We start from the raw sequence: 22,543 nt of genomic DNA on the forward strand, positions 1-22,543 counted from the left end.
ATGTTTTGTGTCCTATAGAGTAGACAGGAGGAACCTGTTTGCTTGGGCAGAGAGTTCAAAAACTGGGGATCATAGATTCAAGCTCAGTGGCAGAAGAACTAGAGGGGATTTGAGAAAAAGCCTTTTTACACATAGAGTGGTGGATGCCCTGGAATTTACTGCCTAAGTTGCTGATGGAGGCAGTGATTCTAAATGTTTTCAAAGAGTCCCTAGATTTTTACCTTCTATGCTGTAAGCTGCAAAGCTATGGGCCATGTGCAGGAGGATGGGATTTGAAAGGGCACTTGGGTGTCCTCGGATTTAGATTTTAGATTACATTACAGTGTGGAAACAGGCCCTTCGGCCCAACAAGTCCACACCGACCCACCGAGGTACAACCCATCCAAACCCCTACATTTACCCCTTACCTAACACTATAGACAATTTAGTATGGCCAATTCACCTGACTTGCACATCCTTGGACTGTGGGAGGAAACCGGAGCACCCGGAGGAAACCCACGCAGACACAGGGAGAGCGTGCAAACTCCACACAGTCAGTCGCCTGAGGCGGGAATTGAACCCGGGTCTCTGGCACTGTGAGGTAGCAGTGCTAACCACTGTGCCACCGTGCCGCCCACCGTACCAACGTGGTTGGTACGGAAAAGATGGAGCACGTGGCCCCTTCAGTGCTGCATCGTTTCTATGGTTTCATGGTTCTAACCCTTCATTGCTTTGTTTTTACTCTGCCTTTCCTTTGCATAAAGTTAAAAAAAATCACCCAACATCAGGTTATAGTCCAACAGGTTTATTTGGAAGCACTAGCTTTCAGAGTGCTGCTCCTTCATCAGGTAGCTGTCAAAGTGGAAAGGATCTCAAAGAAAATCACGCCTTTCGACACAGATCCTCCCCAGTCCAACACTGGCCCCTCCACATCATGGCTTTCCTTTGCTTCCAGTTCTTACAGTGTGTTCCAACACATTCTGTACCCAATAATATCCACCCAATAAAATGAATGTCAGAAAAGCCTAATACATGATTCCAAAAATATACTTGTAAGGTTCTTAGAGGTCTTAATGAGGTAGAAGTTGAGAGGTTGCCTCTCCTTATGGGAAAATCTAAGACCAGAGGACAAAATCTCAGAGGAGAGGTCATCAATTCAAGACATAGATGGAGAGGAATTTCTTCTCTAAGGACAGTGCACTTGTGGAATTCTTCACTGAACAGATTGGGTCATCAACAAAGTTCAAGGCTGAAATAGACAGATTTTTAATCAGCAAGAGAATCGAGGGTTATGGGGAAAAGGCAGGCGAGGTGAGTTGAGGATTGTCAGATCGACCATATTCATATTGAATGGTGAAGTAGACCAGGTGGGCTGAATAGCCCTACCCTTAGCTTCACAGCTAGTATTTGACATATCCTTAAGATACATGCTGTATCACAGCATGTGACAACTTCAAAACTGCACTGCATACGAGCTATGAGACTCTGCACAGCACTGAGCACAAGAGGACACCACAGAGACACATTCAAGAATGCTGTGCCCTGTTAGAAGAGCAATCAGACCAATAAGACCTCAACCTGAGGGCTTATATCTCACTACAATACAGGCAATTCCAATTTACGAACATCTGACTTATGAATGCTTTTACTCATTAATGAGATTCCATATTAATATTAATATTAAGAATTTGACATGCAAAGGTTTGCTCATATTATAAATGTACCATGTTGTGTTTCAACTAGCGTACAAATCGACTTAAGAAAATAGACATGAATGAAACCCCCTCCTATGCTAAGGACTGCCTGGAGTTGTAAAATAAAAGGATGATGGAAATCTGAAATAAACAAGTTCTGTAAATACATGGTAGGTCTGACAGTATCTGTGAAGATAGAAACAGAGTAAACTCGTCAAGTCAAAAAAGACTGTTACGCAGAATAGTCCTCGAAACGATCTCCCTACCTTGATTGATGTTGTCCATTACTTGAGACCATTCCAAAGCACAGAGTTCACCTATCTTCTTCTCACCCAACTACTCGTAACTGCAAAACAAATTGCCTGTTTGCTTAATCACTTTGGTGTTTGTGGAATGTTGCTGTGTTCAAAATTAATTTCCTCACTTTTAACAATCGCTGCACTTCAAAAGAAAATAATTGCGTGTGAAGCTCTTGGAGAGATGTTTCTGGGAAATGTGAATTGAAATACAGTTCTCTTTTTAATTTTTCAACATGCATATTACTAAACATCGTACTCTGTTCTTCCTGGAGGATTAATTTCCCTTGGCCACATTTCAAATATTTTTTGGCAGGTAAAGTAAAATTCATCACAAAACATTGAATATGTTCAAATTTGTAATTAAAAATAATTATCAGTAATGCTCAGTCCCATGCATACTGGAAGTATAGTACAGCAAGTGTGTTTAACTTTCTTTTTCATACACTTTCAGAATGTCGCTCTTCTGTATTCTTGATAATGTCTGTGGGTGAGGTGATGCAGAAAATGGGTCCACTCAAAAGAATGTCATATATTTTGTAGGCAAAGAAAATGGATTTGTATAGCACCTTTTATCAGCTCAGGAAAATCTAATGAATGTTGTGCTGAATGGAGTACTTTTGAACTGTGGTTACTGTTGAAAAGTAGGAAACACAGCAGCCAATTTGCATGCAGAATGCTCCCACATAAATAGTACTTTGGTACTGATTTTATTCCTTTTTAGTGATATTGGTTGAGGGATAAATATTGACTGGACAACCACAGAGGATGCCTCCTCTCTTCTTTCAGCAGTGGGGTGGGATCTTTCTCTCCCTGGCTGAGTGCAGATCCAACAATACTCTCAGGCGGTCAACATCAAATAGAGAAATGCTGCAATGACTTGATTAACCTCCCCAGCGACCATTTTAAACATTTATTCCCTCCACTTTTTCTGACTCATGTTCCAGAGGGATTGGTGCTGTAACCTCGTTGTTTATCACATATGTATACATTTTGGAAGAGAATGTAGATGGTCTGATTAGAAAATTTGCAGATGACATAAAGGATGGGGAGCTGTGGACAGTGAGGAGGATTGCCAGAGGATACAGCAGGATGTAGACAGACTGGGCAGAGAAACAGCATATAGAATTTAATCTGGATAAATGTAAGATGATGCATTTTGGAAGGTCTCATGCATGAGGGAAGTATACAGTAAAAGGCAGAACCCTGAGTAGCATCAACATACAGAGGACTTGAAGCAGTTATTTTTGAAAGTGGCATTACAAGTGGATAAGATGGTCAAGAAGGCACATGGTATACTTGCTGTCATTGGTCAGGGTGTAGGTTACAAAAAATTGTCAAGTCACGTTGCATCTGTAGTTTAGTTCGGTCACGTTTGGAATATTGGGTACAGATCTGGTTGTCACATTGCCAGATGGGATGTGGAGGTTTTGGAGAGGGTACACAAACAGTTTACAAAGATGTTGGCTGGTTTGGACAGTATGAGCTATGAAGAGAGATTGGACCAAACTTGGTTCATTCACACTTGAATGTTGGAGCCTATGGAATGACCTGACAGAGGTTTACAAATTCATGAGAGGAATGGATGGAAAAGATAGTCGAGAGTCTTGTTCCCAGTGTAGAAATGTCAATTACTAGGGGACAAAGGTTTAAGATAAAAGGGGGAAAACATTAAAGGAGATATGAGAGGCAGGTTTTTTGCACAGGGGATGGTCACTACCAGAATAGGTGGTAGAAGCAGATACAAAAGCATTGGTTAAGAGGTATTTTGACAGATACATGAATAGGCAGGGAATTAAGGGATATCGACAACATGGAGACAAAACATTTTTACTAAGGCATCATATGTCAGCACAGTCTTGATGGGCTGAAGGGCCTGTTTTTGTGCTGTACCATTCTTTGTTTTTTGCATATTCATATTGACAGGAAGTCTCAATTATTCACTATATTCACTAACTGCTTGGATAAGGTCAGAAGTCACACAACACCAGGTTATGTTCCAACAGGTGTGTTTAAAAATCACTAGCTTTGGAGCAATACTCCTTCATCAGGTGAAGTGGAGGGAGGTGCACAGGCATGGAACATATAGGAGGAGTGATAATGGCAAGGTAGTTACAGATAACTAAGAAAGTGAACAGATAAGTGCAACGGATCTGTCCTCAGATGAGACAAATTAGGCCTTTATTGTCTATAATTTAAAAAGTTAAAGGGTGATCTCATTGAGGTCTTCAGGATATTAGTAGGGTCAATAAAGATAAACTATTTCCACTGCTTGAAGATTCTAGAAATAGGGGCATAGTCTAAGAATTAGGGCCAGGCCATTGAGGAGAGGTGTTGGAAAGCACTTCTACACACAAAGAGTAGTGGAGCTTTGGAACTCTCTTCCGCAAACAATGGTCAATGCTCAAACAATTGTTAATAATTTTTAATAAGCAAGGGTATCAAGACATATGGAGGCATGGCAGACATATGGAATTAGACCAGAGATCAGCCATGATCTTACTGAATGGCAGAGCAGGCTTGAGGGGCTTTTCCTATGTTCCTATGAAACTACAACTGGAAGGACACAGCTTAAGAATAAACAGAATCCTTTTTAAGATGAAGAAATGTCTTATTCTCTCAGAGGGTTGTTAGTCTGTGCAAGTCTCAATTCCCAGAAAATGATGGAGGCTGAATCATTGAATTTATTCATGAAGATTAAGTGCATTTTTTTTACTATAGAATCAGAAAACTGGAATCATAAAAGAATACAATCAAATCAGCTGTGATTTTCTTGAATGGTAGAGCGTATTCAATGACACAAATGGCTTTCTCCAGCTCCTAACTCCTCTAGTCCTATGGTTTTCCATTGCAGGGCACATCTTGATGTGCATTCTCCTGAATTAAACATCCCAAGGACAGTTTGAGAAGAACTTCTGACATGAGCTTAGCAAATTGAAGAAAAATGTTTGAGAAGGATGTTTCAATAAAAGCCAAATATTTTGGCAATCTGAAAGAAAATGAAAACATTGGTGAAACTCAGCAGGTCTGGAAACTTCTGTGCAGAGAGAAACAGTTAGCATTTTGAGACTGATATGACCCTTCTTTGCACAAAGACAACAAGGAGCAATCCAGAGAAAGTTTAATCAACATGCTCCATAAGGTAAGGAAAGATTTTGTGCAGATTGATTAGATTCAGACAAGGAAAACACATTCCCATCACCTTCCCTGTCAAATCCTTTCAGTATTTTATGGGTTTGAAATTCATCTGTAAATGGCAGGGAACATTCTGCTATGCATCTTGGGGGGATATTTGCTAATTTTCTTCGGGAGGGTTTAAACTAATGAAGTAGGGGGATGGGAACCTGAATTGTAGTTCCAGTGTACAGGAAGTTGCGAGTAGTGAGGTCAGGGATAGGTTTACAAGGTCACGAGAGGTCACCGGCAATCAGGATGTTGGTTTGAAATGTGTGTACTTCCATGCCAGGGGCATCCGGAATAAGGCGGATGAACTTGCAACATGTGTTGATATCTGCGATTTCAATGGTGTGGCTATTGCAGAGACATGGCTGGGGGAAGGGACAGAAATGGTTGTTGCAGATTCTGGGATTTAGATGTTTCAGCAAGAACAGAGAAAATGGTAAAAGAGGCGGGGGTGTGACATTGTTAATCAAGGGTGGTAGTACATCAGCTGAGAGAATGTTTGAGGACTCATCCACTGAGGTTGTTTGGGTAGATGTTAGAAACAGGAAAGAAGAGATCACCCTGTTTGGAGTTTTCTATGGGCCTCCGAATTGTTCCAGGGAAAGGATAGGATAGCAAAGATGATTCTCAATAGGAGAGAGAGTAATAGGGTAGCTGTTATGGGGGACTATTGACTGGGAATATTATAGTTCAAGTAGTTTAGATGGGTCAGTTCTTGTTCAATATGTGCAGGAGGGTTTCCTGACACAGTATATAGACAAGCCAACAAGGAGTGATGCCATATTGGATTTGGTACTGGGGAATGAACCCAGCCAGATGTTAGATTTGGAAGTAGGTGAGCATTTTGGCGATAGTGATCATAATTTGGTTATGTTTACAACAGCAAGGGGCATGGATAGGTATATACTGCAGGGAAAGGAGTATAACTGGGGGAAAGGCAATTATGATGCGATTAGGCAAGATTTAGGATGCATAGGATGGGGAAGGAAACTGCAGGGGACGGGCACTCTTGAAATGTGGAGCTTATTCAAGGAACAGCTTCTGCAGGTCCTTAATAAATATATACCTATCAGGCAGGGAGGTAGTTGTTGAGAGAGGTAGCTGTGGTTTACAAAAGAAATTGAAGCTCTTGTCAAGAGGAAGAGGAAGACTAATGTGCTGATGAGATATCAAGGTTCAGTTAGGAGGCTTGAGAGTTCTAAGTTAGCCATAAAAGAATTAAAGAACTAAAGAAGAGCCAGGAGGAGACATGAGAAATTGTTGGCAGATAGGATCAAGGAAAATCCTAAGGCTTTCTATAGGTATATCAGGAATAAAAGAATAACTGGAGTAAGATTAGGCCAATCAAATATAGTAGTGGAAGCTTGTGTGGGTTGAATTTGAGGACATAGGAGAAGTGCTTATTGAATACTTTTCATTAGTATTCACATTGGAAAAGGGCAATGTTAGTGAGAACACAGAACTATAGGCTACAAGATTAGATGGGATTGAGGTTGACAAAGAGGAGGTTTTAGCAATTTTAGAAGATCTGAAAATAGATAAGACCCCAGGGCTGGATAAGATTAATTCTCGAATTCTCTGGGAAGCAAGGGAGGAGAGTTCCAGAGCCTTCGGCTTCAAACTTTATATCATCATTATTGATGGGAGTGGTACCATAAGACTAGAGGATAGCAAATGCTGTTCCCTTGTTTAAGAAGGGGAGTCAGGACAACCCTGGTAAATATAGCCTTACTTCAATTGTGGGTAAGGTGTTGGAAAAGGTTATAAGAAATAGGATTTATAATCATCTGGAAAATAATAATTTGATTAGATTTTGTGAAGGGTAGGTCGTGCCTTACTAACCTTATTGAGTTCTTCAAGAAGGTGACAAAACAGGTGGATCAAGGTAAAGTGGTTGATGTGGTGTATATGGACTTCAGTAAGGCGTTTGATAAGGTTCCACATTGTAGGCTATGGCACAAATAAGGAATTTCAGAATTGAAGGTGATTTAGCAGTTTGGATCAGAAATTGGCTCTCTGAAAGAAGACAGAGGGTAATGGTTGATGGGGAATATACATCCTGAGCTCGGTTACCAGTAGTGTCCTGTAAGGATCTGTTTTGGGGTCACTGCTGTTTGTCATTTTTATAAGTGATCCAGATGTGGGCATAGAAGGATGAGTTAGTGAATTTGCAGATGACACTAAGGTAGGCAGAGTTGTCGATAGTGCCAAAGGATGCCGTGGGTTACAGACAGACATAGATAAGATGTAGACCTGGGCTGAGAAGTGGCAAATGGAGTTTAATGCGAAAAAGTGTGAGGTAGTTCACTTAGAAGAAGTAACAGGAATGCAGAGTACTGGACAAATGGTAAAATTCTTGGCAGAGCAGATGAACAGAGAGATCTCGGTGTCCATGTACATCAAACCCATAAATTTGCCACCAGGTTGATAGGGTTATTAAGAAGGCATATGGTGTGTTGGTGTTTATTGGTAGTGGGATTGAATTTCGGAGCCATGAGGTCATGCTTGAGTTGTACAAGAACACTGGTAAGTCTGCACCTGGAGTATTGCGTGCAGTTCAGGTTATCGCATTATTGGAAGGATGTGGAAGCTTTGGAAAGGATTCAGAGGAGATTTACTAGATGTTGCCTGGTGTGGAAGGAAGGTCTTACAAGGAAAGGCTGAGGGAACTGAGGCTGTTTTCATTGGAGAGAAGAAGGTTGAGAAATGACTTAATTGAGATATATAAGATAATCAGAGGGTCAGATAGGCTGGACAGTGAGACACCTTTTCCTCGGATTGTGAAGGCTAATTCAAGGCGACATAGCTTTAAATTGAGGGGTGATCGATTTAGGACAGATATCAGGGGTAGTTTCCTTAGTCAGAGTAGTAGGGGCATAGAACGGCCTGCCTGCAACAGTAGTAGACTCACCAATGTTAAATTGGACATGCATATGGATAATAAATTAACAAATAATGTATGTTAATAAGCATCAGATTAATTTTGCAGGTTGGCACAACATTGAGGGCCGAAGGGCCTGTTCTGCACTGTAACATTCTATGCTCTACATATTGCTGCTGTCTATCTACAGCATTGTAACATTAGAAATGACACTTGCTGCTTCTTACTCAGTTTTAGGGTGCAGTATGAAATGGGTTTGGCTGACCAATTCTGCTACTAAAGCTCTTCACAGGCACAAGGAGGAGTCTGGAAGAACACAACAAGCCAAGCAGCATCGGGGGTTGTGAGGTCAACCTTTCAGGTGTAATCCTTCTTCAGGACCTTGTGATGTTGCCTGGCTTGCTATGTTCCTCAATTCTCCTGCTTGTCTATCTTGGATTCCAGATGCAGTTTTTTTTTTGTCTCTGCAGCAAACTGAAGGCAGTAAGACCTGGCCACAAGCTCCCTGCCTCAGATCAGCAAAGACTCCTTAAATTAGGAGAGGAAAAGCGGGACTCAGAGACACATTTTGACGCTGAATTATTGGCGAACTTTCTGCATGAGTGTTGTCAGAAACTGTCATAAACAGATCATTGAAAGGTGCCCTTGGAGGCTCAGACACTGATCTGTGTTGCCATCTGCAGGTTGCCGGAAAGTATCCTTCTTGAGATTAAGCTTGATGAAGTATATCCTTTGATTGCAATTGGTTGCCAATGAAGTGCTGACTGCTTGATAGGGCAGGAAATTATACAGGCTGAAAGTAATCTCCCAGCCAGACTGACACCGATAGTCCTCATTAGTTGCTTCGCAAGGGGATTGCCAACAGTCTGCCTAAGTGCTCCATTGTACAGATCCCCACGTTTGAGAAACAGTAGGCTTATTTTTCAAATAAGTCAACTCCTCAAAGTGGTCCATCACTCACTCGACGGTTTCTTAGAACAAATCATTGACTTCTGTGTTGAAGTGAGAGTCACAGAGTCAGAGAAACTATCAGCCCAAATGATGGTTATTTGCCCCACTATGTCAGAGCTAGCTCTTTGTGAGAAATATAGAATTAGTCCGACACTTCACTTTTCCCCACAGGAAAATTCCAATTATACAGTTTAGATTGTCATTGGTGGAGTGAAGAGATTGATTGAGTGATTTCATAGAGAATTAAAAACAATGAAGACAGGGAGAAAGTCTTACCACCAGCAAGAAGATGAGTAACAGTACATATAGTTTCAAGATAATTGGAATTTTACAAAATGATGGAGACATTACAAGAATTTGTTTCATTTGTTCAGTTGTGATCTGCAGCTCAGAGTCTGACTTAACAAATTCAATAATAATAAAGAGGAATTAGATAAACACAGAATAATGAAAATATGCATGGCACCAAGGAAAGAACTGAGGAACAGAACGAATTAGCCAGTTGTCTGCAAGAGATGTAATGGGCCAAATGGCTTCCTTCTGGACTCAATGGTTCAACAGTCATAGTTTACAACCTCTGATCTTGAGAAACTAACTGAGCAAAAAGTGGCAAAGTTATGAGCTTCTCCTGTCTCACACACAGTCTTTCATGTTCTGGACCTAAAATGGGAACTTTCTGGACCCTCGAGGGATTTCTTCAATTTCTTCTACCGAAATATGTAGTTCATACCATTCAAGAGAGGGAGACAAATGAGATGTACCCAAAAGTCTATAATCAAGGCACATATGAAATCTAGCATTTTTGTAATCCAGATGAATCAAGTTTGCCTTTAAACATGCCTTTTCACTCCACAAACTCTTCAGTAACATTAAATTATATTTCCCTTGTTGAACAATAAAGCTTTCTTATTCATCAAGTTGCAGCATATCTGAAAAAAAAAGGTCCAAAATAAACATACTTAGCCTTGAAAACCCAGAATAATATCATCAGAAAGATAAATAAGTTTTCATTTTGACAATGAAACAGAACAAAGAACAAAGAACATTCAGCGCAGAAACAGGCCCTTCGGCCCTCCAAGCCTGCGCCAATCCAGATCCTCTACCTAAACCTGTCACCTATTTTTTTAAGGATCTGTATCCCTCTGCTCCCTGCCCATTTATGTACCTGTCCAGACACATCTTAAATGACACTAACGTGCCTACCTCATCTGCTGGCAATGCGTTCCAGGCACCCACCATCCTCTGCATAAAGAACTTTCCATGAATGTCTCCCATAAACTTCTCCCCTCTCACTTTGAACTCGTGACCTCTATTAATTACACCTTCTACTCTGGGAAAAAGTTCCTTGCTATCCACCCTGTCTACACCTCTCATGATTTTGAAGGCTTCAATCAGGTCCCCCCCGAACCTCCTTCTTTCCAATTAAAATAATCCTAAGCTAATCAACCTCTTCTCATAGGAAGCATTCTCCATACCAGGCAGCATCCTGGTGAACCTCCTTTGCACCCTCTCCAAAGCATCCACATCCTTTTAGTAATGTGGCGACCAGAACTGTACACAGTATTCCAAATGTGGACGAACCAAAGCCTTATACAATTGTAACATGACTGCCAACTCTTGTACTCAATATCCTATCAGTTGAAGGAAAGCATGCCATATGCCTTCTTGACCACTCTACTGACCTGCATTGCCACCTTCAGGGAATAATGGACCAGAACGCCCAGATCTCTCTGTACATCGATTTTCCCCAGGACTTTTTTCATTTACCGTACAGTTCACTCTTGAATTGGATCTTCCAAAATGCATCACCTCATAAAAGTCTGGATTGAACACCATCTGCCTTTCCTCTGCCCAACTCTCCAATCTATCTATATTCTGCTGTATTCTCTGACAATTCCCTTCACTATTTGCTACTCTACCAGTCTTCTTGTCATCTGCAAACTTGCTAATGAGGCAACTTACACCTTCCTCCAAATCATTTATGTATATCACAAACAACAGTGGTCCCAGCATGAATCCCTGTGGAACACTACCGTCAAATGTCTCTATTTTGAGAAACTCCCTTCCACTACTACTCTCTGCTTCCTGTTGCCCAACCAGTTCTCTATCCATCAAGCTAGAACACCCTGGAACCCATGCAACTTCAACTTCTTCATCAGCCGACCATGGGGAACTTTATCAAATGCTTTACTAAAGTCCATGTAAATGACATCTACATCCCTTTCCACATCAATCAACTTTGTCACCTCTTCAAAGAATTCTCTTAGGTTTGTAAGACATGACCATCCCTGCCTAAAACCACACTGCCTATCACTGACTGATAAACCCATTTTCTTCCAAATGGGTACATATCCAATCACTTAGTGTCTTCTCCAGTACTTCCCTACCACTGACATTAGTCTCACAGGTCTGTAATTACCTGATTTATCCCTGCTACCCTTCTTAAACAAGGGGACAACATTAGCAATTCTCCAGTCCTCCTCATGTTCAAGAACATGACCCTTGGAACAGCCCACCCCCCTGTCTGTCATGACTAAACAGGCTGCACTCTTGCAAACAGATGTGAATATGGTGTGTTCAAGTTCTACTCCAGACAAAGAAACAGACCTTCTGACAAGCTATTTGTGATCACTGTGTAAATTGAATGGGCCAGGCGAAAGTGAGGGCTGTAGATGCTGGAGATTGGAGTCGAGAGTGTATTTGCTGGAAAAGCACAGCAGGTCAGGCAGCATCCGAGGAGCAGGAGATTCGATGTTTCAAGCAAAAGCCCTTCACCAGGAATGTCCTCTCACCCATCCAATGAAGGTTGATTTATGAGGAGAGATTGAAGAGACTGAGACTATACTCATTGGAATTCAGAAGAATGAGGGGGGATCTTACAGAAATATTTAAGTTATGAAGGGAATAGATAAGATAGAACCAGAAATGTTGTTTTCACTGGTGGGTGAAACTAGAACTAGGGCATATAGTCTCAAAATAAGAGGCAGCAGATTTTGGACTGAGTTGAGGAAGAGCTTATTCACCTCAAGAATTGTGAAACTGTGGAATTCCCTGCCCAGTGAAACAAGTTAAGGCTAACTCGGTGAATGCTTTTAAGGCAAAGACAGATAGATTAAGATAGATAAAGGAATTAAGGGTTAAGGTCAGCAGGCAGTTAAGTGGAGTTGAGTGCACAAAAAGATCAGCCCTGATCTTATTGAATGGTGGAGCATGCTCAATGGGCCAGATAGCCTACTCCTATTTCTTACGTTCTTGTGACTGTCCACACTGAGGGATCTTTTCTCATTTACTGTCAGCTTGACACCCCAAGCATAGTGAAAAAAAACATTTCTCGAACTGTAAGTGAAAGGAAAATCTTTAAGTTTACCTAATCTAAATTGTAATAGCTTTCGGGAGCATTATAATATCTTTGGGCCGCTATCCAATTCATCACTTTTGATTGTCACTGACAAGGCTGGATCAAACCATAACATCAACCCTGTTTGATCCTGAGATAGGATCCTGACATAGGATCCTGATCAGAAATCATTTGACCCCATGATACATGTATCTCAGCTTAGCTGCTGGATCTCACATCTATTCATTGTGTATTAGGAGACACGATTTTTCCAGTATCCTGCAGTTTGGCCCTCCATCTTTCACGGTCCATAAGCCTGACATCTTCTAAAGCTCAGTCAGTTGTATCCTAACTCATATCAAGTCACGTTTGTTCATTGTTCCTGTGCTCACTGACTCCTCGATTAGAAATGTCCCAAATTTGCAAATCGCATCCTTGTTTACAAAATCACAACTTTGCCTCAGCTGCAAAATTTTGATCAAACCTGGGCACCGTACTTTGGCTAAGATATGAAGCCTTGACAATGAGAGAGAGAACACGGGAAGGATTTATGATAATAGTTCCGTGGATGAGAGGTTTAAATTATGTGGATAGTTTGGAGATGTTAGGTTAATCTCATTAGAGAAGAGAAGGTTGAGAGGAGGTTTTGAAATCAAGAAGGATCTAAACAGGTAAAGATAAAAATTTGTTTCCTTTTGTGAAAGTATCAAGAACCAGGAGAATGACCATAAGACTATAAGACATAGGAGCAGAAATTAGGCCATTCATCCCATCGAGTCTGCTCCACCATTCAATCATGGCTGATATGTTTCTCACCCCCATTTTTCTGCTTTCGCCCTGTAACCCTTGATCCCCTTGATACCTGAGAACATATCTATCTCAGTCTTAAACACACTCAGTGACCTGGCTTCCACAGCCTTCTTGTGATAATGAATTCCACAGATTCCCCACTCTCTGGCTGAAGAAGTTTCTCCTTGTCTCCATTCTAAAAGGTCTTCCTTTTACTCTAAGGCTGTGCCCTCCGTCCTAGCTTCTCCTACCATTGGAAACATCTTCTCAACGTTCACTCTATCAAGGCCATTCAGTATTCTGTATGTTTCAATTAGATCCCCCCTAAATTCCATCAAGTATAAATTCAAAGTCCTTATATGTTCCTCATATGTTAAGCTTTTCATTCCTGGGACCATTCTCATGAACCTCCTCTGAACGCAGTCCAGGGCCAGTACATCCTTCCTGAGATATGGAGTCCAAAACTGGGCACAATACTCCAAACGTAGTCTGACCAGAGCAAAATAACCAATAACATGAGGAAATCCTTTGAACATAGCAAGTAGTTAGGATTAAGATTGATATTTGAAGTTTTCTGTATTGTATTTGGTGCTTATTACTCCTAAATTGAAAGCCAGTTACAACAGAAGCTACATAATTATGACAAGCCACAGTTTTGCATTGTACAGATGAATAAGGGGAAGCAATGGTCTAATTTCATTCAAAATCTGGAAGCTAAAGCTAGTGCACTGACGGTCATGTGAACACATTCGATCATTGTAAAAATCCATCTGGTTCACTAAAGCCCTCCAGAGAAGGAAACCTGACGTACTTATCCAATCTGCCCATATGTAACTCCAGAGCCACAGCAATGTGTGTTTGACCTGTAACTGCTCTCTGGGAAAATAAGGATGAGAAATAAATGCTAACACTCATGTTCCATGAATGAATAAAAAGTAAATTTTATGAAACATCCTCTTGTATGCAGTATCATTTGAAGGTATAGTTTGCACGATAAAGATGAAAATTATCATTCATGAAGAAAAAACATTTATTAATTTTGGTCTGTAACAATTTCACCATTTTTGACATGCATGAATCTTCTATTCTTACATGTTGTCATTGACAGTTTTTCTACACTTTGGCCATCCCTGGAGTGATGTTTTCCTTTATAGAGGGTTTGTTTTCTACTGTGACTGCTATTGCTATGATAATTGCTGTTGAGAATCAATTTTTATCATTGGACTTCTGGATTGTGGCGAAGTTCTGGAACTGATGGTCATTCAGTTCCATGACAACATCTGGAATGCTGCAGTGACTGAAGTATGCTTTCAGGTAATCTATAATCTGTAATCAGATAATCTTATTGCTATTAGCTAGTCTAATTCCTAAACATCAGAATGGCAGAAAACAATGATGAGATAAGGAACAATGATTTGGTGGTGCCAGTGTTGGACTGGGTGTACAAAATTAAAAATCACACAACACCAGGTTATAATCCAACAGGTTTATTTGGAAGCAAATTTTGGGGGAATCATAAACTCAGCAACTTAAAGCAGATCAGCATTGGGCAACATAAACAAAAAGTGAGTAATCCTGGTGTAATGTGGAATTTTATCTTGGGAAAATTAATTACAACCATAAAAGGTGGGAAAGTGAAGCAATCAAATAATCCATGATCTCATGGTAAGACAGGTCAGGCTTGATGTGTCACGTAGCCTGCCCCCTGTACCTCCTTGGAGAAAGTGAGGACTGCAGATGCTGGAGATCAGAGCTGAAAATGTGTTGCTGGAAAAGCGCAGCATCCAAGGAGCAGGAGAATCGACGTTTCGGGCAAGGGCTCATGGCCAAAACGTCGATTCTCCTGCTCCTTGGATGCTGCCTGACCTGCTGCGCTTTTCCAGCAACACGTTTTCAGCTCTGTACCTCCTTCAAATGTGTGAATGTATGTTCAGATCTCAACGTGCAGGAATCCTCAAATAACAGCCAAGCTGGAGGTGAACCACCGTGACTGTAAATTTAAAGAAGATAAAAATAATTAATCATAATCAGAAATGGTGGAATCAGATACAGTATTGCTCGGAAATTTTAATTTCAGAGATGGGTCAAATAGAACATAAAACTGAACATCCTAGAGAAAGTAATTCTTAATGGCCTCTCGCTCAGTGTCACATTTATTGGATAATATTCTTGTGAAGTGGTTTGACAAGTCTTACTGCACTATAGACACAAATTATTGCTGTTGTTCAGCTCTTCTACTGAAGTACTGACTTCTATATGATTGGAACCCACTTGACTCCAATTAACAGCCCATTAAGTTACTTGAGGAGCTTGTTAACTGGTCAGTGAGTGTCGCAAGGGAATGTTCAAAGCTAAAATCTCCAAACCTGAACAGTCTGTGACATGTCAGTGTGCATGCAGTTGGCAGATTCAAAGCAGAAGTTAAAATTTTCTTCAGTTAAACATTTCATGTACTGAGAGATCATGCGCTTAATGAAACATTCACCTTTTTCGACTGGTTGACTAGTTTGTACTCAGAAGTGAAGTTAGCCCCCTCAAAGGTGCTGCCATCTCTGTCAGCAAATGTAGCAACAGAATCCATCATGCCTAATAGTGTCAACATTGCAACAGACTCCATCATGGCTACTTTTGCCTCTCATCCTCTGTAGGCACCTCCAGCTTTAATGTTTGCTGTCACTAATTGGGTGCAAGTTCTCCTCTGGCTCATTTAGGGTATTTATGTTGCAAATAATATCATAGGGTGATATTGCTTCGTTGCACAGGGGATGTTACCAGAACCCCGGTTTCTCCAACTCGATGTGAAAATCAAGTGCAAAGTATCACTTTTATTCTCAATATTCACAATGTGTTTGTATTGGTCTCAAATCCTTAATCTTCTGACAGAGTGAGGAATGCTGTTGCTAAGTGAAAGACTTTGTTTCTGACTGTATAGATTCAAACTTGCTTTCCGTCACTCAACAATGTTGCACTGAGTGTGAATCGTTCAGAATGTGATAGAGTTATACAGCACGGAAACAGACCCTTTGATCTAACTCGTTCATGCCGACAAAGTTTCCCAAACTAAACTAATCTTATTTGTCTGTATTTGGCCCATATACTTCTGTACCTTTCTATTCACATATCTGTCCAAATGTCTTTTAAATGGTGTAACTGTGTGTGCATCCGTCACTTCCTCTGGCAGTTAATTCCACATACAAACTACCTTCTGTGTGAAAAAGTTGCCCCTCAGTCCCTTTTAAGTCTTTCTCTTCTCATCTTAAAATTATGCCCTCTAGTTTTGAACTCACCAACACTAGTGAAAAGATCTTTGTATACACCTTGATGATTTTATATACCTCTATAAGGTCACCCCTCAACCTCCTACGCTCCAGTGAAAAACTGTCCCAGCTTATCCAGCTTCTCCTTCGAAGTGAAACCCTTCAGCCCCAGTAACATCCTTTCTTCACCCTCTCCAATTTAAAAACACCCTTCCTTTAGCAGGGTGATCAGAACAGTACACAGTACGTAAAAAGTGGTCTCAGCAATCCTGTACAGCCATAACATGACGTCCCAACTCCTAAACTCAATGGTCTAAGCAATGAAAGCAAGTGTAGCAAACGCTTTCTTTTCCACTCCGTTGACCTGTGATGCAACTTTCAATCAACTGTGTACCAGAACTCCTAGGTCATCAAAACTACTCAGGGCCCTGTTGTGAACTAGATAAGTCTTGCTCTTGTCTGTTTGACCTTGCATTTATTTAAATTCAACTCCATCTATCATTCCTCATCCCACTTGCCCAATTGATCGAGATCTCTTTGTAATCTAAGATACCTTCCTCACTGTATATTATGTCACCCATGTTGGTGTCATCCGCAAACTTATTAACCATGCTTCCAATATCCTCATCCAAACTGTTAATTTAAATAACAAGCAAATGTGGACCAAGTTTGCTGAGCATTAAGTTGCCATTTGGTGCTTATGGATGCAAACCAACAGCAAACATTTTAATCCTGTCTATGATTTATTGAAAAGGACTGAAAGTCTATCTGAATCTTACTGCTTGAAAGTCAAAGATCATCGGTAATGCCAGGGTTAAGGCATCATTGGGGCAGCCCTGCAGTCTGGCTGCAGGTGTCGATGGAAGGAGGAACAGCATTTGGCAAAATAACATTGGAGGGACGGAGTAGAACTGAGCAAAATAGGGCAGGTGCTTGAAGAAATTAGCAGCAATGGGTGCAGGCTAGACCAGAAGGAATATATAACTTTCATTCAAATGGAAGGCTTCAAGGCGTTAAAAATCACTAAACTGACATTCCATAAATAGCATTGGAAATGCCATTCAGCCCCCACGCCCACCTAGAAATATATGGTGATACCCTTTCATCAGGAAACATTACATTGAAAGCAACAATCTTAGCAGTTTTAAAATTAGCTCAGATTGAAATGAAGAGAGCTCTCCTGACTGATATTGTCCTTTAACTGCCACAGACCTTACTGAGCGCAGCACAGTCCATGGACATATGTTAAATCACCTGGCATGGTCAGAATGCACTGAGCAGCAAATACATCAGGCAACTTATGTTGGACAGCACTCCAAAAGAGACACTTATCCTGTTCCTGTCACCAGTAGTTATTCAGAATGCATTTTAAAACATTCACTGTCCTCTATGTCTCACAGAATATCATATTGGCTGTCAGTAAATTACAGACAGTAATCCGACCTTGGATTCAACTGATGAATACAAAACTGTTCAAGTTTCATTCTTTATGCTTTATGTCATTTGAAGCCTTTGATGATATTTCTTCCCAATAACTCACGAAAACTCCTCTGGCGTTTAAATAATGGGGAAATGTGTGCATACAGACTGACCCATCTAACATGAGATACATTATCATCACTGACTGTGTCTTAATGGAATTGGTAATCATTCACATACGTAGAAATTACATATCTTGGCAAAATTCCCATACAAGAAACTTACCTGTGGTTGAAGTAGAGGTTTGAAGGAGTCATATTGATTCCAATTGAATGTGTTCCTGAAAATTTCATCACATGACGATTGATCATAGGATAGAGAATTCCAAACATTCACCACCCTCTGAGTAAAACTACCTTTATCTCGATCCTAGCTGACATCTCCCTTAATCAGTGCCCTCTGGTTCTAGGCTTTCCAGAAGGAATTTACCCACATCTGTCATAGAGCATAGAACTGGGAATTTGTGTTGCAGACATTTTGTCCCCTGTCTAGGTGACATCCTCAGTGCTTGGGAGCCTCCTGTGAAGCGCTTCTGTGATGTTTCCTCCGGCATTTCTAGTAGTTTGTCTCTGCCGCTTCCGGTTGTCAGCTCCAGCTGTCCGCTGCAGTGGTCAGTATATTGGGTTCAGGTCGATGTGTTTGTTCATAGAATCTGTGGATGAGTGCCATGCCTCCAGGAATTCCCTGTCTGTTCTCTGTTTAGCTTGTCCTATAATAGTAGTGCTGTCCCAGTTGAACTTATGTTGCTTGTCATCTGCGTGTGTGGCTACTAAGGATAGCTGGTCGTGTCGTTTCATGGCTAGTTGGTGTTCATGGATGCGGATTGTTAGCTGTCTTCCTGTTTGTCCTATGTAGTGTTTTGTGCAGCCCTTGCATGGGATTTTGTACACTACGTTGGTTTTGCTCATGCTGGGTATCGGGTCCTTTGTCCTGGTGAGTTGTTGCCTGAGAGTGACTGTTGGTTTGTGTGCTGTTATGAGTCCTGGTGGTTGTAGTAGTCTGGCTGTCAGTTCGGAAATGCCCTTGATGTATGGTAGTGTAGCTACTCCTTTGGGTTGTGACATGTCCTCATTCCATTGTCTTTCCCTTAGGCATCTGTTGATGAAAGTGCGTGGATATCTGTTTTTGGCGAATATATTGTAGAGGTGTTCTTCTTCCTCTTTTTGCTGTTCTGGTGTGCTGCAGTGTGTTGTGGCCCTTTTGAACAGTATCTTGATGCAATTTCTTTTGTATGTGTTGGGGTGGTTGCTTTCATAGTTCAGGACTTGGTCTGTGTGAGTGGTTTTCCTGTAAACCTTTGTGGTGAATTCTCCGTTAGGTGTTCTCTTGTACCATCACTTCTAGGAATGGGAGTTGGTTGTCCTTTTCTTCCTCTCTAGTGAATCAGATTCCTGTGAGTGTGGTGTTTAACTCTTTGAAGAGGTGACAAGTACGTTAGACCAGGGAAACCCAGTGGATGTGGTCTATCTAGACTTTTAAAAGGCCTTTGATAAGGTGCCACACGGGAGGCTGCTGAGCAAGGTGAGGGCCCATGGTGTTCGAGGTGAGCTACTGGGATGGATTGAGGATTGTCTGTCTGACAGAAGGCAGAGAGTTGGGATAAAAGGTTCTTTTTTGGAATGGCAGCTGGTGACAAGCGGTGTCTTGCAGGGTTCAGTGTTGGGGCTGCAGCTGTTCACGGTTATATATTAATGATCTGGATGAAGGGACTGGGGGCATTCTAGTGAAGTTTGCCGATGATACGAAGTTAGGTGGACAGGCAGGTAGTACTGAGGAAGTGGGGAGCTACAGAAGGATCTAGACAGTTTGGGCGAGTGGTCCAGGAAATGGCTGATGGAATTCAATGTGAGCAAAGGCGAGGTCTTTCACTTTGGAAAAAAGAATACAAGCATGGACTACTTTCTAAACGGTGAGAAAATTCATAAAGCCAAAGTACGAAGGGATCTGGGAGTGCTAGTTGAGGATTCTCTAAAGGTAAACATGCAGGTTGAGTCTGTGATTAAGAAAGCGAATGAAATGTTGTCAATTATCTCAAGAGGGTTGGAATATAAAAGCACCGTTGTGGTACTGAGACTTTATAAAGCTCTGGTTAGGCCCCATTTGGAGTACTGTGTCCAGTTTTGGTCCCCACACCTCAGGAAGTACATACTGGCACTGGAGCGTGTCCAGCAGAGATTCACAAGGATGATCCCTTGAATGGTAACATATGAGGAACGGCAGAGGATCCAGGGATTGTATTCATTGGAGTTTAGAAGATTAAGGGTGATAGATATAAGACAGATGTCAGAGATGGTTTCTTTACAAAGGGGTGTACAAAGGGGTGTACTTACAACATGGCTTCGAAAGGATGGACGCTAGGAAATTGTTTCCGTTAGGCGAGGAGACTAGGACCCGTGGACACAACCTTAGAATTAGAGGGGGTAAGTTCAGAACAGAAATGCGGAGACATTTCTTCAGCCAGAAAGTGGTGGGCCTGTGGAATTCATTGCCGCGAAGTGCAGTGGAGGCCGGGACGCTCAATATCTTCAAGGAAGAGATTGATAAATTCTTGATGTCACAAGGAATTAAGGGCTACAGGGAGAATGCGGGTAAGTGTAGTTGAAATGCCCATCAGCCATGATTGAATGGCGGAGTAGACTCGATGGGCAGAATGGCCTTACTTCCACTCCTATGTCTTATGGTCTTATGGTCTTATGATCCGGTGTGTGTTTTCTATTTCTGTGTTTTTAATGATTACAAAGGTGTCATCTACATATCTAACCCAGAGTTTGGGTTGAATTTGCGGTAAGACTGTTTGTTCTAATCTTTGCATTACCGCTTCTGCTATGAGTCCAGAGATGCGTGTGCCGTTGATTTGTTCATATATTTGGTTGTTGAATGTGACGTGTGTTGTGAGGCACAGGTCTAGTAGTTTGAGTATGCAGTCTTTGTTGATAGGTTCCCTGTCTTGTTGTCTGCAGCGGACAGCTGGAACTGACAACCGGAAGTGGCAGAGACAAACCACTACAAATGCCGAAGCAAGCATCACAGAAGTGCTTCACAGGAGGCTCCAAAGCACTGAGGATGTCACCTAGACAGGGGATGGAACGTCTGCACCAGAAATTCCCAGCTCGGCGAACAGAACCACAACAACGAGCACCAGAGCTACAAATCTTCTCACAAACTTAGAGCATAGTACAGGCCCTTCGGGACTCAATGTTGCACCAATCTGTGGAACCAATCTGAAGCCTACTTATCCTACACTATTCTATTTTTATCCATATGCCTATCCAATGACCATTTAAATGCCCTGAATGTTGGCGAATCTACAACAGTTGCAGACAGGGCATTCCACACCCCTTTGAGTAAAGAAACTATCTCTGACATCTGTCTTATATCTATCACCCATCAATTTAAAAGCATGTCCCCTCGTGCTCGCCGTCACTATCTGAGGAAAAAGGTTCTCACTGTCCACCCTATCTAACCCTCTGGTTATCTTGTAAGTCTCAATTAAGACATCTCTCAACGTTCTTCTCTCGAACAAAAACAGTCTCAAATCCCTCAACCTCTCCTCGCAAGATCTTCTCTCCATACTAGGTAACATCCTAGTAAATCTCCTCTGCACCCTTTCCAATGCTTCCACACCCTTCCTATAATGTGATGACCAGAACTGTATACAATACTCCAAGTGCAGCCACGTCAGAGTTTTGTACAGCTGCAGCATGACCAAGCTAACACACCGTACGCCTTCTTAACAACCCAATCAACCTGGTGGCAACTTTCAGGGATCTCTGTACATGGCCACCAAGATCTCTGTGCTCATCTGCATGACCAAGAATCTTACCACTGCCCAGTACTCTATTCCTGTTGCTCCTTCTAAATTGAATCACCTCACACTTTTCTGCATTAAACTCTATTTGCCACCTCTCAGCCCAGCTCTGCAGCTTATCTATGTCCACCTGTAACCTGCAAGATTTCTTTGCACTATCCACAACTCTACCAACCTTAGTGTCATCCATAAATTTACTAACCCATTCTTCTATGCATGCATCCAGGTCATTTATAAAAATGACAAACAGCAGTGGACCCAAATCAGATCCTTGCGGTACACCACTAGTAACTGAACTCCAGGATGAATATTTCCCATCAACCAGCATCCTCTGTCTTCTTTCAGCTAGCCAATTTCTGATCCAAACCACTAAATCACCCTCAATCCCATGCCTCCATATTTTGTGCAGTAGCCTATCATGGGGAACCTTATCAAACACCTTACTGAAATCCATTTTTGCCCCATGAACCCTTTTACCCTCATCTACCTGTTTGGTCACCATCTCAAAGGACTTAATAAGGTTTGTGAGGCATGACCTCTCCTTCACAAAACTGTGTTGACTATCCCTAATCAAATTATTCCTCTCTAGATGATTAAAAATCCTATCTCTTATGACCTTTTCCCACACTTTACCCATAATCGAAATAAGGCTTACTAGTTTATGATTATCAGAGTTGTCTCTACTCCTCTTTTTGAACAAGAGGACAACATCTGCCATCCTTCAGTCTTCTGGCACTATTCCTGTCAATAATGGTGACATAAAGATCAAAGCCAAAGGCTCTGCTGGCCACCTTCCTGGCTACCCAGAGAATCCAATGATTATTCCCATCTGACCCAGGGAACTTATCTGTTTTCACTTTCAAGAACTGCTAACACCTCGTCCTTGTGA

The sequence above is a fragment of the Chiloscyllium punctatum genome, chromosome 26 (genome assembly GCF_047496795.1).
Source record: "Chiloscyllium punctatum isolate Juve2018m chromosome 26, sChiPun1.3, whole genome shotgun sequence".
In the NCBI taxonomy this organism is placed as follows: domain Eukaryota; kingdom Metazoa; phylum Chordata; class Chondrichthyes; order Orectolobiformes; family Hemiscylliidae; genus Chiloscyllium; species Chiloscyllium punctatum.